We start from the raw sequence: 6,346 nt of genomic DNA, 5'->3' as shown, positions 1-6,346 counted from the left end.
AGCAGAGGAAGGAGGAGACTGGCAGGAACAGACCATGGATAAATGGAATAGCATAATATGTGCCCTGAAGCCTACATCATCGTCAATGTTTGTGAGCTCCTAGTATCACTGCAGAATTATCATGAAGCACGATGCAGCAAGTCCTTTGGTTCAGAGGTGTCATAAGGCCTTATAACTATTAACCAAGCTAACAAGTTATTGTGAGTTATTGTTTTAGTCCATACTTTTGTTTTAAGATCTGAATATTAATTCCAAACAGATATTTGATCATTTGGGGTTTTTTTTAAAGATTTTATTTATTTATTAGAGAGAGAGAGAGAGAGGAAGCACAAGCAGGGGGAGCGGCAGGCAGAGGGAGAGGGAGAAGCAGGTTTCCCGCTGAGCAGGGAGCCTGTTGTGGGACTTGATCCCAGGACCCTGGGATCATGACATAATGACATGGCAGATGCTTAACCAATGGAGCCACCCAGGCATTCCAATCATATGTAAGAATGTTATGGGGTAGAACCTTCTGGAATTGACATCAGAATGACTAAAATGATAAGGCCCTTGTGTTCATGCATCCTAACACATAGTAATTACAAGCTGAACGTCAGTGATAAGACATGCTTCTCAACCTCCGATGGAATACAAGTAGGTGTTCACAGGGATCTATGTTGTTCCCAACACATCTGACCTGGCCTGGGCTCTGCTATGCAGGTCAAGAAAGGTGCGGTCTCTGTACTGAGACCCCCAAAAGTAGAACATTTGGGGAGAGAAGACAGTTCTGTGATGTCGCTGCATTTGGGGAAGGTCTCTAATTGATTCAGGTGCTTAGCTGAGGACAAAGCTTTCCAGAAAGTGATGTTCTCTCTGCACTCAGCCTGCGAGCTCTTTGCCAGGCTTTAACCAGCAGGAATGTACTAGTGAGCCAGATTCCCTGTTAACAGCTGGGGCAGAAGGGTCTCACCCTTGTTTCTCCTGAGGACCTGGCCTGGAAAATTTTTGTCTAGGTGGAGGTGATAGCTCTGGACAGTTGTCTAAATATGCTATTGAAATTTGAGGGACAAAGAGCAAATAACAGAGGTGAACAGACCTTCGCTGGGTCATTGGTATGTGTGGCTTAGATCACTCAAAGTCTCTGGGACTCCTTGCTCAGTGATTTCACTTCAGTCCTCACAGTTTCAAGAATTCTCATGCTCTAGGTCCAGGCTTTAGTTACTGTGGCCCCTTCTGTTATTTTTCAACAAAATCCCTTACCCAGATATAAAAGAAGTGGAGGGGTGTTTCGTCCCTCCCATTTTCCTTGCACAATACAGATGAAATCAAATAATGCATATGCACCCATGATTTCTGATCCTCCCTCTGAGCCGCCTCTTGCCCATAAGGAACATTCTGGAAATTCTAACATTGTTGGCTTAGTATTATTCCTTTGACCACATCCCTTCTACTCTCCTTCTCCTCCCTTTGTTCTTGCTCCCTCCTCTCCTCCCCATGGTCCTTTTTATTCTATGAGGATCTAGTTTCTTAGAGAACAGAAGAAGGGTTAGCTAGACAACTTGTAATGGAAATGAAAGAAAAAAAGCCAATTAAATCTAAGAACGAGGTGAAGTGCTAGAAGAGCCCCTTAGGGTAGATATCAGAGTTTTAAGTTGGGAGCTGAGTATGGGAGGCAGAACGTTCCCAGGGAGTATCTCCCATCCACATGGAAGATATTGAGAATGGAAGAGCTGAAGAGAGAGGGTGCTTAAGATGTTTGAGTCTGGGGGAGACTGGGTGGCTCAGTCGGTTAAGTGTCTGCCTTCAGCTCAGGTCATGATCCCAGGGTCCTGGGATTGAGCCCCGCTTCGGGCTCCCTGCTCAGCGGGAAGCCTGCTTCTCCCTCTCCCTCTGCAGTTCCCCCTGCTTGTGCTCTCTCCCTCTCTCTGTCAGAAAATAAATAAAATCTTAAAAAAAAAAAAAAAGAAGATTGGGTCTGGACTAAGAAGGTGGTTCCTCAAGAGATGCAACGATATTTCAATTAACTTGAATTGTTTTTAATGACTATTTAGTTGTCTTTCTTTGCATTAGGTGGTATTTTTGGAGTTTGGTCCACGGGTTGGGAGCAGTTATATAAATGTTCTTCAAAAGAGAAAAACATGGTGAACCCATCTTTGCACCGAATGCAGAAACCATGTCTGAAGAGAGAAGGGACAAGTCTTTCAGTAACCCATCAGAAGGGTGGCCGGTGCCTTTGTGTGCTGGCCTCATCTCCTGCTTCCGGAGCCACTCGTCTTTGGGAGCTGGGAAAACTGCCTGTGTGAGTTGCTCGTGCTTCATGGCTGCTCACAACACTTGGTCGACTGTGCAGAGGTGCAGTCCCTGGCCAAAAGCCACCTCACGCCATCGTCGTCAGCCTGTCCCTCCTCACCCAGCGCCCCTCCTGATAGTGCTCCAGAGACTGCAGGCAGTAAAGTCTTCACTGAACCCAAAGAATCGATCTCATAGAATGCAGGAAAAGAAAAATATCAAAGAACCTAATAGAAATTTCCCCAAATACATTTAAAAAAAAAAAACCAACCTGGTGTATCTGAAAAAGAGACATAAGGAGACCCACAATTGTAGTTGAATATTTCAACACTTCACCCTTAGGACTAGATGGAACAAGTAAGTAAGGATACAGAATACTTGAACGAAGGCGTCACCTACTTTTACCTAGTTAATAATGATAGAAAAATCCCTCACCAAAACAGAATACACTTTCAGGTGCACATTGATCATTCATGAAAAAAGGCAATATTCACAAGAAACTTAGAAGAATTTTAATTATATAAAGTGTGCTTTCTGAACAAGTTGAACTTAAACTAGAAATTAAAAAAGTAGAAACATACCTGAAACATCCTCAGGTAACTGAAAATTAAACAATACACTTTAACCCATGGATGAAAGAAGAAGTCACAGAGGAAATTGGAAAATATTTTGCATTGGAAATAAAAAGAGCAGTAAAAGTGATGCTTAGAGGGAAACGTATAGCATCAAATGCTTATTTTGGAAAAAGGATAAAAAGTCTTAAACAGATCATTTAAGCCTCCATCTTCAGAGACTAGAAAAGGAAGAATAAATGTAATAATAATAGGAAATAATAAAAAGCAAGAATTAATAAAAACAAGAGCAGAAGTTAATAAAACAGAAAACAAAAACACAATAGAGAAAAATCAGTGAAAAGCAATAAAACAGTATCTTGTTGCTGTGAAAAGGCACAAGAGTCATGCTGACATTCTCATCTGGACTCTGATTTGCACATATCCCCCACAAGCAGATCTTTACAGATACTTAATTTTGTTGCTATTCCTCTCTCAGATTCTATTCCTAGCGGATCGGTCACACCCAGGGCAGCTAATTTAGTTGTTGGAAGAATATACCTGTCCTCTGTGTGCCAATCAGTTCAGGATCAGTGTCCCTGCACAATACTGGCCAAGAGGAATCAGACATTGACAAATCTTAACCACTTTATTGACCTGAGAGATGGTTCTGGACGGTCATATTTAGTGACCCACTTTAGAAGTTACTGAACACACAAACTTCATTTTCGAAGACTTCCTTTTAAAGGGATGATGCGTAAAACTTGCCTATTTTATATTTTATTAATGGCCTCACAGACATTCCAAACTTCTCATGTCCAGAACAGACCTTTGGATCTCCTCTCCCCTCATCCCCGATTCGTTTTGGCTCCCAGTCTAACCTCAGTAAGGGACGTTAGTAAACACCTATTGCCCACTTAAGAAAGAGGACACCAACTTGCTTTCTCCTTCATCTCCTTCTTTTAATCCAACAGCCAGACCTGTGTCTCCCATTTTCAGTACAGATCTAGGGTCTCTCCATTCCCACTGCCACCACTGTGGTCCAAGCCACCGTGATCTCTCGGCTGAGCTAGGGCAATAGCCCAATAGCCTCCTCCGTGGACTTTTCACATCCCTCCTTGTCTTCTTCCAGTCTGTTTCCCCCACAGCAGCCAGAGTGGTCTTTTAAACACACAAGTCAGGTCAAGATACTCTCTGCTTAAATCCCCACGTGGTTACACAATGCACTTAAAAATACCTGAAATTCCTATTTAGGATTGACAAAGTCCTGTGCTCGCTTCGGCAGCACATATACTAAAATAGGATCGACAAAGTCCTGAATGGTCTGACATTTAGTCATATCTCCAAACAGATCTCAATCTGCTCTCCCTTTAGCCAACTGTGTGCTAGTATTGTTGGCCTTTTCTTCTCTTCCTGGAGCATGTCAAGGGACTTTGGCAATCCCTTCTTTGCTAGGAACATGTTCTTGGCCGCCATACCAGCTGCCTTGATAGTATCATCTTCTGGCTGAGTGGCAGCTCTTCTGAGGAGCAGTCCTGACCATATTAAGTAAGTTAGTTTCCCTCCCACCCTCATCACCACCCTTTCACTTCACCCCGTGGGCCCCCTCCTCATAGGCTTCGTAAGTGCCATGACAGTGGAAGTTCACACCCATTTTGCCCGCCATTATATATGTGGCATCTAGCCAAGTATCTGGAAACCAGCAGTTGTTCAGTAAAGACTTCAGGGCTTTTGTGCCTGTTGTTTCCTGTTTTGAAGAACTCTTCCCCTATCTTCACAAGTCCTCCTCCTTCAGGTCTGTCCTCTGGACTCTGCTCACCAGTCACCTCCTCAGAGAGGCCTTCCCTGACCACCCTATAAGGCTTCTTACCATACACACCCATCGCTCTCTTTTCCCTAGTTAAGCCTTCATTATCTTTATTCTTACCATCTGATGTTAAGTGAATACTATTGTGGACTGTCCATTTTCCCCTAGGGAATGTGACTCCACAAAGGCAATGACTTCGTTAGTGCTATATCCCCAGCACTGAAAATACTGCCTAGAACACAGTAGACACTTCATAGATATTTACTGAGCGAATGATGCAGAAAGCCTGGCAAGGTCATGCTAAATTCCATAATGAAATGGTTGTGAAGATTAGAAAATGAGCTGGCACTGAGGCCCAATTAAACCTTAAGCATTTGGGGGTTTAAACCCCTTCCCTTGCCTCCAGGCTCCATCCCTGTGCCGTAAAATAAGCATAGGAAATGATTCAGAGTGTTGATCTCCTTAATTCTTTCTAGTACCCAGTGTATTTTCACTTCACTTTGGCAGCTTTGTGTGAGCTTTGCATTCATCTTTTAGCTGTTGGGAAGAGAGGATAAAGTGAATGGAAGAAGGAACATTTCAATGAGAAAATAGGAGCGTTCTTAGTGGACGCTTGAAGGTGTGTGTCAGTCTTTGCCTTGGAGAGTCACAAATGGCTGGCAAAGGATTGTTGACATGATCAACAAGAGTCTTCCAAATCAGGTGCATGACAGAGCTATAGTATATTGGTAATAAAAATATATGTTTTAAAAAAGATATGTCTCTGACAAACCTAGAGAGAATTATCTATATTTATCTCAGGACTCCTTTTCCCATTCATAGAACCTAGATCATTTCAATGTATTGGTATTGGTATTTTTCAGAAGGTCACTCACAGGGGATTAAATGTGAGTGCTTGTGCGTTGTGCCATTAATTGAGTCCTTAGAGGTATTTTGGGTTAATATTTGTCAAAACTGAAAGATTATTTTCAATAATCAAAGAGCGTATCTTAAAGAGGTTAATCCATTTTTTCAAAAAATTTTCTGATTTAAAAATTATAGGTTTATGTAAATATATAAAATGTGTGTATAAGAAAATATAGATATATAAATATATATACATATATATATACACATATCCACACACAGAGACACACAAATCAATTGTAAAAAAGCTGTTGTAACAAGTCAACACATTTGTGGTTATGAAACTTGGTTGTGAAACACCTAATAATCTGCTTTGTAAAGAATGAAGGGTTATAGGAAAGTATTCCATTGTGTGTATAATATTTTCTTAGAACAAACTGTGTGTTTTGTTCTGTTGTCTTTTGTGTACTTTGACGGACCCATGACTATTTGGTACAAATTTTGAGTTATTTCCTTTGGTAGGAAATAACCAAGACCACACATCTGTAAGGTGTCTGGCCAGGGTCTTGGATATAGCCTAGAGCCCTGAAACCATTTTTCTTGGGGCAGCTCTCACTGGGGTATATAGAATTTGAGTGTTGCCCTGGCCAGTGAGAAGCAATCTCTTGATCACTGAGCTGATGTGCCAAGACCTCTTCTCTTGCCAGGGATAGGTTTGATGTGCAGACCTCAGGGTTATGGGGTCAGTATGCTGTGTGTGTCATTCAACACCGTGCCCCATCTTCCCTCTCACCATGTGCAATGAAGAACATGAACATTTTGGGAGGTGTGACCCTTCTGTCATTGAGTGGCTGCTCACCAGCTTCAGAAGGAA

This window comes from Callorhinus ursinus, unplaced genomic scaffold (assembly GCF_003265705.2).
Source record: "Callorhinus ursinus isolate GAN/ISIS: 27379988/994484 unplaced genomic scaffold, GSC_fseal_2.0 scaffold10, whole genome shotgun sequence".
Taxonomy (NCBI): domain Eukaryota; kingdom Metazoa; phylum Chordata; class Mammalia; order Carnivora; family Otariidae; genus Callorhinus; species Callorhinus ursinus.
Note: the sequence above shows the minus strand (reverse complement) of the source record.